This window comes from Drosophila sechellia, chromosome 3L (genome assembly GCF_004382195.2).
Source record: "Drosophila sechellia strain sech25 chromosome 3L, ASM438219v1, whole genome shotgun sequence".
Lineage (NCBI taxonomy): Eukaryota > Metazoa > Arthropoda > Insecta > Diptera > Drosophilidae > Drosophila > Drosophila sechellia.
Genome location: NC_045951.1, coordinates 24,683,237 through 24,700,195, shown reverse-complemented (window position 1 = coordinate 24,700,195; position 16,959 = coordinate 24,683,237).

The following is a 16,959-nucleotide window of genomic DNA, read 5'->3' as shown; positions in this document are numbered from 1 at the left end:
TGAATGTGCCCTTTCTACTTGTCCGTTCGAGGTACTGTGTCTGGGGTCGGCGAAATGTAGAGTTAAACCACATCTTTGTGCAAAAGATTTAAATTGAGCAGAGGTGAAGCTCGGTTCATTATCAGTCATAATTACTTTGGCGTGGGGAAACTGTTGGAGTAATTCCATTACTTTATTCTCGTTGTTTAGTTTATTTTGAATTTCTTTTACAACGAGGAATTTTGAATATGCGTCAATACAGGTTAAGAAAATAAGACTTTGCGCGTAATAAATGTCGATGTGTAAATTCTCTCCTTCTTTAGTTGGAATAGGAGCTTCCCCAATAGGGATTTTAATAGGATGCCGGTTGTATTTGTTTTCGTTGCAAATTGTACAATTTTTTATATATTCCTTTAATTTGATATATAAATTTGGCCAATAAAATAATCTATTGATTTGTTTATAATTTTCGTCTAGTCCTCTGTGAGCACGACTATGTATTTCTTCTATTATGATAGCCTTATCTTCGTTATTTTCCACGTCTTGTAGAAATATTTTAGTATAAAGAAATTTGTTGGTAAAGTTATTTTTTAATGGTAATTGAATATGAAAAAGATCTTCTAAAGTGCAATGAATTCCTACCGTTATGTTTGGTTTTAGATATTCCCTTAATATTTCTATTAAGTTTTCTGGCGTATCATATTCAATTATATGTCTTGTCTTATTAAAAACATTCAATGACTCATGTATTGTATACCTCCCCTTTGTTAATAACAGTTGTTGTTGAAACTGATTTAACGGTTTTCGGGTCTCTTGTATTACATTTTCAAAACTACTTTCGGCAGAATGCTGTGTATTTTGATGTGAGTTTGATTGTTCTAAGTCGCTGTTAGTAATATTATTTATTTTTATTCGAGATAATGCGTCGGCTACGAAATTAGTTGTTCCGGGTTTATATATTATTTTCGGGGTGAAACTTTCTATAAAGGAGTACCATCTTTTCATTTCTACGTTCGGGTTTTTATCTGAGATTGTGAAAGATAAAGATTGATGGTCTGTTTGTATTTCTATACCAATTACACCATATAAGTAATTCCTGAGATTTTTAAGAGCCCAAACTATTGCCAACAATTCTTTTTTATTTGTGGCATAAAGCTGTTCGGTTTTCTTTAAAGTTTTGGATATGAAAGTAATTGGTTTATTATCCTGTGATAAAACTGCTCCGATAGCTACATCTGATGCGTCTGTCGTTAAAGTGAATTTTTTGTTATAATCTGGTTGAACTAATTCCACTTGTGCTATTAAATTATCTTTAAGTTCTTTAAAAGCTTTAACAGCTGGGTCGTCTAACTGTATTGAAATTTTAGTTGACATTCTCCTAGAAATTTTTCCATTATCTCCTCCTAGGTATTTGGTTAAAGGTTTGGCAATTTTTGCATAATTTCGGACAAATTTACGGTAATAGCTCTAATGTTTTGTGGAATCGGATACTTCATAATTGTGGAGATTTTCTCAGGATCTGTTTTAATTACATTGTGAGATACTGTTCAAGTTACGGGGTGTGGACTGTCACCCGCTCTCCGCTCCCTCTTACGCTCCCCACTCCCTCTCACGCTCTCCCGCTCTTCACCACAGAGTCTCCGAGGAGTCTCCGCTGCGCTTGGGAGAACCCAACTCATTAGAATAAGCTTTAGTGTGAAATTACTACCACGATCAATAAACGTACGCCCGGTCGCGCCCGCGCATTTACAAAGTCAAGTGTTCGCTTTTCTCCGAGTGTTCGATTTTCAGCAAACTAGGAAATTTCCAGGACCAGCAACCCCATCACCCTAACATTTTGGTCCTTCGAGCCGGATATCCTGGATTTTTCAAGTTTGTCCACCAGCGACCAACTTATAAGATAAGTACGAAACTTCCATCCCCTTTAATTGCCGGTCTGCAGCAAAAGGTTCGAAAATCCAATTTCGTTCAATTTGCTGAGATTTATTGTCAAATCAAACGGATTTATCCGACAAAAGGCAATTAAAGAAAAGTACTTATCCATTCTCACGGGCGCCGCCATATTACCCACCGTTCCAAATTTCTAAGTCCCAATTTTCCGAATATATTTAAATATTCATTCAGTCCAAAAAATGAAAAATTCCAAATGTGAAGAAAGTGAAATTAATTTGTGCCAAGTTCAGTGAAAATTCCTAAAGTCCAACACTCTGCCAAAAGTGGCAAAAATTCTATTCTCGTTTTCACTGTGCCCAACGCAAGCCAAATTCTTTTCGCAAATTTCGCACATTTTTTGCTTCAACTCCGCAGTCCGCTTAACACAATTCGCTATACATTCAAATAGAACAATAAACAACACATACCCTCTGGCCATTCCAAGTAAAATATTAATTAAATATTTACCCGCCATTTACCCATATACATTGCATGCATTACATCTCCATATAAATACATATACGCACACATCTCCATATACATCACACATATTAGCGACATACATTGCGCAGATTATCTGCATTCCCTTTAACCAAAGTGTACCAAAGTTTACATTGCCTGTTCCCAAGTGCCGACGCGGAAAAGGCGTATAACCAAAGTTTACCTAAGTTTTGATTGTTTCCCGTCGGCAAGTCCATACCACAAATAAAATTTATTCCAAGTGCCGACGCGGAAAAGGCGTTTTATTTTCCATCAATGTTTTTCCGTAAATTTCCAAATTAATTTCCGAACAATAAATACATTTTAAATTAAATTAAACATTTTTTAATATTTATTAAATTATTTTTTAAATTTTTTTGAAAATTTTCAAAAAAATAATCATCCATAAATAAATAATACGGCCAAATACAAGTCGTTCACCCGACAAATATTTCCTTTTCGTATTGCTGGGATATTAGTTTGTGGTTGTTTTAGAAGTATTTACAGCGCGGAGAAAAGACTTCAATTCCAGTCATTCCATTTTCTCCGTTTCCAGTTGTAAATAAAAGAATAAAATTTTCTTCCTTCTAATAAACATTTTATATCACCGTGTTCCAATTTCCAAGGGTTCCATAAATAAGGTGGACCCAATTACCGTAAATCACAGGTCATTTATACAATTCGCTGTTCACTCCGAGTCACCTGTCCGATCAGTCTAAACTACGACGTTTCCACTTCGTAAATTTTACACCACTTAAATTATTAAGTGCAGTCTGAGGAATCTGTCTACTTTTTCAAAAGTTTGACCGGGCTCCAAAACCGCTTCCCTTCCATTTCGTATTTCTTCGATTATGCCCATCGGGGACGATAAGAAGAAATTGTCCGCTGACAAGCCCAGGTCTATTTTTTCACCACAAGGGCCCAAGAGTCCAAGAATCCCAAGCATTTCGGTGAGAACGCCTGCGCAGATTTCCGACGACTGTGCTACTCCATCCAAAGCCACAGTACAGCGCATAGCTAAAAATATGGCTGCTTCAGATCTAGCGCTAGCCAAATTCATTTCGGTTTCTGACCGCTTAAGCGAATTTGAGGCTCAGATCAACACTCCGGAATCCGCAGCTCCAACTGTCACGATGCTTGGCGTCCGTCGCGACCAAGTCCGAACCCTATGGGACAAGGTTGAAAAGGAATACGATCTCTGCTCAGAGTGCCTTGTGTCAGCAGGCGATAAATACAATTATTGCTATTCAGTCTATGAAATGTGTGTTGCCCAGCTCGTTGATAAAATCGAGCAGGGCACTTCTCAGTCCATCCCAACCGCGAACGCTGCGCCCCAGGCCTACATTTCCTCTGGCTGTCGGTTGCCTCCATGCGATACAGAAGTTTTCACAGGCGACTATCTTCGCTGGCCGACTTTCCGGGATCTTTTCACAGCCATTTATATCAATAATCCACGGCTGACTCCGGTTGAAAAGTTATTCCATTTAAATGCCAAAACAAGTGGCGACGCGCATGCCATAGTTTCGATTTCGCCTCTCACCAACGAGGGTTTCCGCTCTGCGTGGGAAAACCTGATAGAGCGTTTCGAAAATAAACGATTGTTGGTAAACAGTCAATTGAAAATACTGTTTAATGTGCAGTCGATACCACAGGAATCTGGGGCGGCCTTGAAGGTACTGCAAAGTACTGTTCAAGGTTGCTTGACTGCCTTAGAACTGTCAGGCATCAACACTGAGAACTGGGACTGCCTGCTGGTATATCTGTGCTCATCCAAGCTCCCGAAGATAACTCTCTCCTTATGGGAGCAGTCGCTACATAAGAAAGCCGACATCCCGACATGGGGAGAGCTGAACACCTTCCTTACAGAACGTCATCGAACCTTAGAGGCCATCGATGATGTGAGACCGTCCGTACCGAGTCAGTCGCATTCCAAAGCGATAAACTCAAGTGGGCCCTCTAGAAAATTAAATTCCTATGAGACGAGAGTGGCTCCAAAATTGAAAAGTTGCGACTTGTGCAACAAGGAGAACCATCCTGTCCGAGTACAAACGCGGACATCCGCGTTTTCTCCAAATGTCGGTTGACGACCGGTCAGCCTACATTAAACGGAAGCAGTTATGCTTAAACTGCTTCGCAAAGGGACATCAGCTTCGTGAGTGCAAAAGCACTCACAATTGTTTTACTTGCCGTGGCCGGCATCACACGTTGTTGCACCGAAACAACCTCTGTTCCAGCAATTCAAGCCCTTCAAATCCTGCAAGGCCAATTTCCGCTAATCAGGCCAATTTCGTTCCAAATGAGCAAGCCGGTGTTCAGAATTATTTCGCCACAGGCTCAAGAGCTATCCTTCTTGGCACTGCCATAATCAATATTTCCCATCTTGGCACTAACTTTAAGGCACGCGCCCTGATCGACTCCGGATCAGAGGCGACATTCATAACCGAGCGACTGTTCAATCTAATTAGATTGCCATTCCAGGTGGTTCAAGCCCAAGTCTCGGGCTTAAACCAAACAGTAGCTGCTCAGTCCAAGAAGCTCTGCAGTTTCACCATCCGATCTCCGACTAGGCCCGCGTTGCAGTTGGAGACGACGGCCTATGTCCTCCCTCAACTAGCCGGAAATCTGCCTTCCTACCCAATTCCGCAAAATTTCCTTCGGGATCTTCCCGATTTTCCATTGGCGGATCCAAAGTTCTATGAGAGCGCACAAATAGATGTACTTATCGGAGCCGACATCCTGCCTTCGGTGCTTCTGAGTGGAGCAAAAACCAACATCTGTGGCTCTCTCTTGGGGCAAGAGACCATTTTCGGCTGGGTACTAACTGGGCCAGTGTCAGCCTCAGCCCAAAGCAGAATTTCCTCTTTTTCGACGCAGATCTCCCACGCGTACGATAATTCACTGGACAAACTCCTCACAAAATTTTGGGAGGTGGAGGATATACCAACAAAGTTGGTAAAAGAATCCGATTCCATGTGCGAGAAGAATTTCCTCCAAACGACCACGAGAAACGAGTGCGGCAAATATGTCGTTACTCTGCCCTTTCGCGACCCAGAACATATCGGTTCCGGGCTAGGGCATTCTAGGTCTTTCGCGTTGGCTCAGTTCTTAAGAAATGAGCAGCGTCTAAAAAGAGATGAGGCCTTGAAAGCGAGATACGATTCGGTGATCCAGGAATATCTCGACTTAAAGCACATGCGACAAGTTCTTCCTACGCATGATTGCAATGCCTATTATATGCCACATCACGCCGTCTTAAAAAAGGAGAGCGTAACTACTAAACTCCGTGTAGTATTCAATGCCTCCAGCCCTTCATCGAATGGTACCAGTTTAAATGATATCCTTCATGCTGGCCCTGTCTTACAGTCCGACTTGACCATTCAAATTCTGAAGTGGCGCTATTTCCGATACGTGTTCAACGCCGATATCGAGAAAATGTATCGGCAGATCTGGGTAGATCCGAGACACACTCCATTCCAGCGAATACTTTTCCGTAACAATAGAGGGGAAATCAGAGATTTCGAACTGAAAACAGTAAACTTTGGAGTCAATTGCGCGCCTTTCCTGGCCATCCGAGTACTGCAGCAGCTAGCAGCTGACGTAGAACTCAGCCATCCAAAAGCTAGCAATGTCATTCGAAATTTCATGTATGTGGATGATGTTCTAGCCGGAGCGGACTCCACGGAAGACGCTCAGCTCATGGTGCTAGAGCTCCGAGACGCTCTGAATTCCGCCGGAATTCTCTCCCGCCCAGGCCACAAAAACAGAGAATTGGTCTCATGTTCAATCTGAGCATAATCCAGCAGACCTGGCAAGTAGAGGAGTTTCCCTCCAAGATCTAGCCGATAGCCACTTATGGTGGCACGGACCGACTTGGTTGCAAAATCCACGTAACCAATGGCCAACTCAGGTCGACAACGCTCCGGTGACCGACCTGGAGAAGCGTGCTCTAAAAGTACATCTCGCAGCTCCTTCTGAAGAGTTGTTGGCACGTTTCTCCAAGCTAGAGAAAGCTCTACGAGTCCTTGCTTATGTTTATCGCTTCATTCAGCGGTGCAGGAAGCAGACATCTCCATCTGATGTGCATCTACTAGCCACTGAAATCGCCGCCGCCGAGCGGTTCCTAATTTCAAACACTCAGCGCAGAGAATTCCCTGTGGAATATCACTGCCTAAGTGAAAAGCGTCCAGTGCCAAGTTCAAGTGCCATCCTAAGCCTGAACCCGTTTCTAGATCCGCAAGGACTGATCAGGGCATGCGGCCGTGTGGCGGCTTCCGAAAGCCTTCAATACAATGAACGCCATCCAGTGATTCTTCCGTACAACTGCCTGCTTTCTCGCCTCCTTGCGAATTTCACTCATCGCATAACTCTCCATGGTGGTAACCAGTTAATGGTGCGCCTCATTCGGTCGAAATACTGGATTCCGAGAATTAAGAACCTGATGAAAGCAGTAGTTAATTCGTGCAAAGTATGTGTGATCCACAAAAAGCGGCTGCAAAGCCAACTGATGGGTGTCCTGACAAAAGAAAGAGCATCGTTCTCCCGACCATTCACGTATACGGGCATGGATTACGCCGGTCCGTTCGATATAAAGAACTATACGGGAAGAGCATGTCTTATTACAAAGGGGTATGTGTTAGTTTTTGTTTGTTTCTCCACCAAGGCCATCCACTTAGAGCCTACATCTGACTTAACGACCGAGAAGTTTCTTGCCGCTTTCTCTCGTTTTGTATCCAGAAGAGGGTGTCCACGTCAAGTCCAATCAGACAATGGCAAAACCTTTGTTGGCGCTGCCACCCTGCTTTCCCGCGATTTCCTTCAAGCCGTAAAAGAGTCGGTGACGAATGCCTATATTCATCAAGAGATGCAATGGCAATTTATTCCTCCGGGGGCACCCCATATGGGAGGCCTTTGGGAAGCAGGCGTAAAAAGTTTCAAGACGCTATTTTACAAATGCACTGCCACACGAAAATACACGTTCGAAGAGCTCTCCACGCTCTTGGCAAAAATAGAAGCGTGCCTTAACTCCAGGCCGCTCTCTCCCATGTCTGAGGACCCGACAGATTTGCTGGCTCTGACGCCAGGTCATTTCCTTGTCGGGGGACCCCTTATGTCCACGGTGGAACCCGAAGTAAAGGGGGAAACGAAATCCATTCTTAATCGGTGGCAGCATTTGAAAGCTCTTCATCAGCAGTTCCGTGTGCGATGGAAAGAAGAGTACCTCAAAGAACTCCACAAGCGCTCCAAATGGCAGGCCCCGTCCAAAAATCTCCGCATCGATGACATGGTCGTCATCAAGGACGACAACTTGCCCTCTAATGAATGGCGGCTCGGCAGAATTGAGTCTGTTTTCCCAGGAGCCGACGGCAACGTCCGTGTAGTAAATATCCGTACTGCGCGTGGAGTTGTTAAACGTCCAGTAGCAAAAGTGGTGCTTTTGCCGACGGAGTCTTCCGAATCTCGACAATAATAGGCGCTCCTATCGTCCTTAGTTGTAGTTCACTAGCTATCCATTATCATCCACTAATCATCCATTATTTTTCATTTCGTTTTCGATCTCCGTTCGACATTCGACTACGCGCAGCATGGCCCCTCGTCAACAAAACGCACGCAGTGCTCGTGCCGTGGAGAGCAGACGTACCCGAGGTATTCAATCCTACCGATGCCGAGTCTGCCGCGGTATCCATCCTCTTCGGAAGTGCGCGAGGTTCCTAAAGCTCAGCGCTGAAAAGCGTTTGCGAGCAGTCCTCATTAACAAATACTGCGCCAATTGCCTCGCTCACGAGCATTCCACGGGAGACTGCCGAAGCGGTGATCGTTGCAAGAAGTGCGACCGATCCCACCACACGCTGCTCCACATGCACGAGCAGGTTAGCTCGTTGTCGCGGTCGCGAGCGCGCTCACGTCTCCAACCGGTGCCAACCCGGCAAGCAGCTTCGGCCTCGTCCCAACGTTCCCGCCGGCACAATCCGCCAACTCAGCGTAGGAGTTCATCGCCACGACGCCCGGAATCGACCACGCCAGGCCCATCGCTCTCGTCGTTGCTGCAACGCCACAGCGTGAACATCCTTCCCACAGCGCTGGTCAAGTTGGAGACCGGGACGAAGACCTTCGAGACCGCAGCACTGATCGATCCGTGCAGCCCCATGAGCTGCATCGACGCTTCGTTGGCGTCAGCCTTTACGCTTCCGATGACCAATGTTGGCGACGAGAAGGTCTGCACGACGACGATCCGCTCCAGGATCGACGCGAATACTAAGCTGGAGGTCGTGCTCAAGATCGAGCCCAGGGTGCGGATCCGCACACCTGTCCGGGCAGTGAGCGACACCATAGTATCCAAGTACCGGGACATCATGCTGGCTGATGAACAGTTCCATCGGCCGGCTACCGTCTCCATGGTCTTAGGAGCAGATGTTTATCCTAAGGTTATCCAATCCGGATTCCTGACCTTCGACGAGGGAATGCCGGTCGCTCAAAAAACTGTGTTTGGGTGGATCGTGTCCGTTGCCTGCAGCCTGCCGTAGGATGGCTATGTTGCAACCCCAGTGATTGCAAGGGTGGCGGAATGTTCAAGTTACGGGGTGTGGACTGTCACCCGCTCTCCGCTCCCTCTTACGCTCCCCACTCCCTCTCACGCTCTCCCGCTCTTCACCACAGAGTCTCCGAGGAGTCTCCGCTGCGCTTGGGAGAACCCAACTCATTAGAATAAGCTTTAGTGTGAAATTACTACCACGATCAATAAACGTACGCCCGGTCGCGCCCGCGCATTTACAAAGTCAAGTGTTCGCTTTTCTCCGAGTGTTCGATTTTCAGCAAACTAGGAAATTTCCAGGACCAGCAACCCCATCACCCTAACATTTTGGTCCTTCGAGCCGGATATCCTGGATTTTTCAAGTTTGTCCACCAGCGACCAACTTATAAGATAAGTACGAAACTTCCATCCCCTTTAATTGCCGGTCTGCAGCAAAAGGTTCGAAAATCCAATTTCGTTCAATTTGCTGAGATTTATTGTCAAATCAAACGGATTTATCCGACAAAAGGCAATTAAAGAAAAGTACTTATCCATTCTCACGGGCGCCGCCGTATTACCCACCGTTCTAAATTTCTAAGTCCCAATTTTCCGAATATATTTAAATATTCATTCAGTCCAAAAAATGAAAAATTCCAAATGTGAAGAAAGTGAAATTAATTTGTGCCAAGTTCAGTGAAAATTCCTAAAGTCCAACACTCTGCCAAAAGTGGCAAAAATTCTATTCTCGTTTTCACTGTGTCCAACGCAAGCCAAATTCTTTTCGCAAATTTCGCACATTTTTTGCTTCAACTCCGCAGTCCGCTTAACACAATTCGCTATACATTCAAATACAACAATAAACAACACATACCCTCTGGCCATTCCAAGTAAAATATTAATTAAATATTTACCCGCCATTTACCCATATACATTGCATGCATTACATCTCCATATAAATACATATACGCACACATCTCCATATACATCACACATATTAGCGACATACATTGCGCAGATTATCTGCATTCCCTTTAACCAAAGTGTACCAAAGTTTACATTGCCTGTTCCCAAGTGCCGACGCGGAAAAGGCGTATAACCAAAGTTTACCTAAGTTTTGATTGTTTCCCGTCGGCAAGTCCATACCACAAATAAAATTTATTCCAAGTGCCGACGCGGAAAAGGCGTTTTATTTTCCATCAATGTTTTTCCGTAAATTTCCAAATTAATTTCCGAACAATAAATACATTTTAAATTAAATTAAACATTTTTTAATATTTATTAAATTATTTTTTAAATTTTTTTGAAAATTTTCAAAAAAATAATCATCCATAAATAAATAATACGGCCAAATACAAGTCGTTCACCCGACAAATATTTCCTTTTCGTATTGCTGGGATATTAGTTTGTGGTTGTTTTAGAAGTATTTACAGCGCGGAGAAAAGACTTCAATTCCAGTCATTCCATTTTCTCCGTTTCCAGTTGTAAATAAAAGAATAAAATTTTCTTCCTTCTAATAAACATTTTATATCACCGTGTTCCAATTTCCAAGGGTTCCATAAATAAGGTGGACCCAATTACCGTAAATCACAGGTCATTTATACAATTCGCTGTTCACTCCGAGTCACCTGTCCGATCAGTCTAAACTACGACGTTTCCACTTCGTAAATTTTACACCACTTAAATTATTAAGTGCAGTCTGAGGAATCTGTCTACTTTTTCAAAAGTTTGACCGGGCTCCAAAACCGCTTCCCTTCCATTTCGTATTTCTTCGATTATGCCCATCGGGGACGATAAGAAGAAATTGTCCGCTGACAAGCCCAGGTCTATTTTTTCACCACAAGGGCCCAAGAGTCCAAGAATCCCAAGCATTTCGGTGAGAACGCCTGCGCAGATTTCCGACGACTGTGCTACTCCATCCAAAGCCACAGTACAGCGCATAGCTAAAAATATGGCTGCTTCAGATCTAGCGCTAGCCAAATTCATTTCGGTTTCTGACCGCTTAAGCGAATTTGAGGCTCAGATCAACACTCCGGAATCCGCAGCTCCAACTGTCACGATGCTTGGCGTCCGTCGCGACCAAGTCCGAACCCTATGGGACAAGGTTGAAAAGGAATACGATCTCTGCTCAGAGTGCCTTGTGTCAGCAGGCGATAAATACAATTATTGCTATTCAGTCTATGAAATGTGTGTTGCCCAGCTCGTTGATAAAATCGAGCAGGGCACTTCTCAGTCCATCCCAACCGCGAACGCTGCGCCCCAGGCCTACATTTCCTCTGGCTGTCGGTTGCCTCCATGCGATACAGAAGTTTTCACAGGCGACTATCTTCGCTGGCCGACTTTCCGGGATCTTTTCACAGCCATTTATATCAATAATCCACGGCTGACTCCGGTTGAAAAGTTATTCCATTTAAATGCCAAAACAAGTGGCGACGCGCATGCCATAGTTTCGATTTCGCCTCTCACCAACGAGGGTTTCCGCTCTGCGTGGGAAAACCTGATAGAGCGTTTCGAAAATAAACGATTGTTGGTAAACAGTCAATTGAAAATACTGTTTAATGTGCAGTCGATACCACAGGAATCTGGGGCGGCCTTGAAGGTACTGCAAAGTACTGTTCAAGGTTGCTTGACTGCCTTAGAACTGTCAGGCATCAACACTGAGAACTGGGACTGCCTGCTGGTATATCTGTGCTCATCCAAGCTCCCGAAGATAACTCTCTCCTTATGGGAGCAGTCGCTACATAAGAAAGCCGACATCCCGACATGGGGAGAGCTGAACACCTTCCTTACAGAACGTCATCGAACCTTAGAGGCCATCGATGATGTGAGACCGTCCGTACCGAGTCAGTCGCATTCCAAAGCGATAAACTCAAGTGGGCCCTCTAGAAAATTAAATTCCTATGAGACGAGAGTGGCTCCAAAATTGAAAAGTTGCGACTTGTGCAACAAGGAGAACCATCCTGTCCGAGTACAAACGCGGACATCCGCGTTTTCTCCAAATGTCGGTTGACGACCGGTCAGCCTACATTAAACGGAAGCAGTTATGCTTAAACTGCTTCGCAAAGGGACATCAGCTTCGTGAGTGCAAAAGCACTCACAATTGTTTTACTTGCCGTGGCCGGCATCACACGTTGTTGCACCGAAACAACCTCTGTTCCAGCAATTCAAGCCCTTCAAATCCTGCAAGGCCAATTTCCGCTAATCAGGCCAATTTCGTTCCAAATGAGCAAGCCGGTGTTCAGAATTATTTCGCCACAGGCTCAAGAGCTATCCTTCTTGGCACTGCCATAATCAATATTTCCCATCTTGGCACTAACTTTAAGGCACGCGCCCTGATCGACTCCGGATCAGAGGCGACATTCATAACCGAGCGACTGTTCAATCTAATTAGATTGCCATTCCAGGTGGTTCAAGCCCAAGTCTCGGGCTTAAACCAAACAGTAGCTGCTCAGTCCAAGAAGCTCTGCAGTTTCACCATCCGATCTCCGACTAGGCCCGCGTTGCAGTTGGAGACGACGGCCTATGTCCTCCCTCAACTAGCCGGAAATCTGCCTTCCTACCCAATTCCGCAAAATTTCCTTCGGGATCTTCCCGATTTTCCATTGGCGGATCCAAAGTTCTATGAGAGCGCACAAATAGATGTACTTATCGGAGCCGACATCCTGCCTTCGGTGCTTCTGAGTGGAGCAAAAACCAACATCTGTGGCTCTCTCTTGGGGCAAGAGACCATTTTCGGCTGGGTACTAACTGGGCCAGTGTCAGCCTCAGCCCAAAGCAGAATTTCCTCTTTTTCGACGCAGATCTCCCACGCGTACGATAATTCACTGGACAAACTCCTCACAAAATTTTGGGAGGTGGAGGATATACCAACAAAGTTGGTAAAAGAATCCGATTCCATGTGCGAGAAGAATTTCCTCCAAACGACCACGAGAAACGAGTGCGGCAAATATGTCGTTACTCTGCCCTTTCGCGACCCAGAACATATCGGTTCCGGGCTAGGGCATTCTAGGTCTTTCGCGTTGGCTCAGTTCTTAAGAAATGAGCAGCGTCTAAAAAGAGATGAGGCCTTGAAAGCGAGATACGATTCGGTGATCCAGGAATATCTCGACTTAAAGCACATGCGACAAGTTCTTCCTACGCATGATTGCAATGCCTATTATATGCCACATCACGCCGTCTTAAAAAAGGAGAGCGTAACTACTAAACTCCGTGTAGTATTCAATGCCTCCAGCCCTTCATCGAATGGTACCAGTTTAAATGATATCCTTCATGCTGGCCCTGTCTTACAGTCCGACTTGACCATTCAAATTCTGAAGTGGCGCTATTTCCGATACGTGTTCAACGCCGATATCGAGAAAATGTATCGGCAGATCTGGGTAGATCCGAGACACACTCCATTCCAGCGAATACTTTTCCGTAACAATAGAGGGGAAATCAGAGATTTCGAACTGAAAACAGTAAACTTTGGAGTCAATTGCGCGCCTTTCCTGGCCATCCGAGTACTGCAGCAGCTAGCAGCTGACGTAGAACTCAGCCATCCAAAAGCTAGCAATGTCATTCGAAATTTCATGTATGTGGATGATGTTCTAGCCGGAGCGGACTCCACGGAAGACGCTCAGCTCATGGTGCTAGAGCTCCGAGACGCTCTGAATTCCGCCGGAATTCTCTCCCGCCCAGGCCACAAAAACAGAGAATTGGTCTCATGTTCAATCTGAGCATAATCCAGCAGACCTGGCAAGTAGAGGAGTTTCCCTCCAAGATCTAGCCGATAGCCACTTATGGTGGCACGGACCGACTTGGTTGCAAAATCCACGTAACCAATGGCCAACTCAGGTCGACAACGCTCCGGTGACCGACCTGGAGAAGCGTGCTCTAAAAGTACATCTCGCAGCTCCTTCTGAAGAGTTGTTGGCACGTTTCTCCAAGCTAGAGAAAGCTCTACGAGTCCTTGCTTATGTTTATCGCTTCATTCAGCGGTGCAGGAAGCAGACATCTCCATCTGATGTGCATCTACTAGCCACTGAAATCGCCGCCGCCGAGCGGTTCCTAATTTCAAACACTCAGCGCAGAGAATTCCCTGTGGAATATCACTGCCTAAGTGAAAAGCGTCCAGTGCCAAGTTCAAGTGCCATCCTAAGCCTGAACCCGTTTCTAGATCCGCAAGGACTGATCAGGGCATGCGGCCGTGTGGCGGCTTCCGAAAGCCTTCAATACAATGAACGCCATCCAGTGATTCTTCCGTACAACTGCCTGCTTTCTCGCCTCCTTGCGAATTTCACTCATCGCATAACTCTCCATGGTGGTAACCAGTTAATGGTGCGCCTCATTCGGTCGAAATACTGGATTCCGAGAATTAAGAACCTGATGAAAGCAGTAGTTAATTCGTGCAAAGTATGTGTGATCCACAAAAAGCGGCTGCAAAGCCAACTGATGGGTGTCCTGACAAAAGAAAGAGCATCGTTCTCCCGACCATTCACGTATACGGGCATGGATTACGCCGGTCCGTTCGATATAAAGAACTATACGGGAAGAGCATGTCTTATTACAAAGGGGTATGTGTTAGTTTTTGTTTGTTTCTCCACCAAGGCCATCCACTTAGAGCCTACATCTGACTTAACGACCGAGAAGTTTCTTGCCGCTTTCTCTCGTTTTGTATCCAGAAGAGGGTGTCCACGTCAAGTCCAATCAGACAATGGCAAAACCTTTGTTGGCGCTGCCACCCTGCTTTCCCGCGATTTCCTTCAAGCCGTAAAAGAGTCGGTGACGAATGCCTATATTCATCAAGAGATGCAATGGCAATTTATTCCTCCGGGGGCACCCCATATGGGAGGCCTTTGGGAAGCAGGCGTAAAAAGTTTCAAGACGCTATTTTACAAATGCACTGCCACACGAAAATACACGTTCGAAGAGCTCTCCACGCTCTTGGCAAAAATAGAAGCGTGCCTTAACTCCAGGCCGCTCTCTCCCATGTCTGAGGACCCGACAGATTTGCTGGCTCTGACGCCAGGTCATTTCCTTGTCGGGGGACCCCTTATGTCCACGGTGGAACCCGAAGTAAAGGGGGAAACGAAATCCATTCTTAATCGGTGGCAGCATTTGAAAGCTCTTCATCAGCAGTTCCGTGTGCGATGGAAAGAAGAGTACCTCAAAGAACTCCACAAGCGCTCCAAATGGCAGGCCCCGTCCAAAAATCTCCGCATCGATGACATGGTCGTCATCAAGGACGACAACTTGACCTCTAATGAATGGCGGCTCGGCAGAATTGAGTCTGTTTTCCCAGGAGCCGACGGCAACGTCCGTGTAGTAAATATCCGTACTGCGCGTGGAGTTGTTAAACGTCCAGTAGCAAAAGTGGTGCTTTTGCCGACGGAGTCTTCCGAATCTCGACAATAATAGGCGCTCCTATCGTCCTTAGTTGTAGTTCACTAGCTATCCATTATCATCCACTAATCATCCATTATTTTTCATTTCGTTTTCGATCTCCGTTCGACATTCGACTACGCGCAGCATGGCCCCTCGTCAACAAAACGCACGCAGTGCTCGTGCCGTGGAGAGCAGACGTACCCGAGGTATTCAATCCTACCGATGCCGAGTCTGCCGCGGTATCCATCCTCTTCGGAAGTGCGCGAGGTTCCTAAAGCTCAGCGCTGAAAAGCGTTTGCGAGCAGTCCTCATTAACAAATACTGCGCCAATTGCCTCGCTCACGAGCATTCCACGGGAGACTGCCGAAGCGGTGATCGTTGCAAGAAGTGCGACCGATCCCACCACACGCTGCTCCACATGCACGAGCAGGTTAGCTCGTTGTCGCGGTCGCGAGCGCGCTCACGTCTCCAACCGGTGCCAACCCGGCAAGCAGCTTCGGCCTCGTCCCAACGTTCCCGCCGGCACAATCCGCCAACTCAGCGTAGGAGTTCATCGCCACGACGCCCGGAATCGACCACGCCAGGCCCATCGCTCTCGTCGTTGCTGCAACGCCACAGCGTGAACATCCTTCCCACAGCGCTGGTCAAGTTGGAGACCGGGACGAAGACCTTCGAGACCGCAGCACTGATCGATCCGTGCAGCCCCATGAGCTGCATCGACGCTTCGTTGGCGTCAGCCTTTACGCTTCCGATGACCAATGTTGGCGACGAGAAGGTCTGCACGACGACGATCCGCTCCAGGATCGACGCGAATACTAAGCTGGAGGTCGTGCTCAAGATCGAGCCCAGGGTGCGGATCCGCACACCTGTCCGGGCAGTGAGCGACACCATAGTATCCAAGTACCGGGACATCATGCTGGCTGATGAACAGTTCCATCGGCCGGCTACCGTCTCCATGGTCTTAGGAGCAGATGTTTATCCTAAGGTTATCCAATCCGGATTCCTGACCTTCGACGAGGGAATGCCGGTCGCTCAAAAAACTGTGTTTGGGTGGATCGTGTCCGTTGCCTGCAGCCTGCCGTAGGATGGCTATGTTGCAACCCCAGTGATTGCAAGGGTGGCGGAATGTTCAAGTTACGGGGTGTGGACTGTCACCCGCTCTCCGCTCCCTCTTACGCTCCCCACTCCCTCTCACGCTCTCCCGCTCTTCACCACAGAGTCTCCGAGGAGTCTCCGCTGCGCTTGGGAGAACCCAACTCATTAGAATAAGCTTTAGTGTGAAATTACTACCACGATCAATAAACGTACGCCCGGTCGCGCCCGCGCATTTACAAAGTCAAGTGTTCGCTTTTCTCCGAGTGTTCGATTTTCAGCAAACTAGGAAATTTCCAGGACCAGCAACCCCATCACCCTAACATTTTGGTCCTTCGAGCCGGATATCCTGGATTTTTCAAGTTTGTCCACCAGCGACCAACTTATAAGATAAGTACGAAACTTCCATCCCCTTTAATTGCCGGTCTGCAGCAAAAGGTTCGAAAATCCAATTTCGTTCAATTTGCTGAGATTTATTGTCAAATCAAACGGATTTATCCGACAAAAGGCAATTAAAGAAAAGTACTTATCCATTCTCACGGGCGCCGCCGTATTACCCACCGTTCTAAATTTCTAAGTCCCAATTTTCCGAATATATTTAAATATTC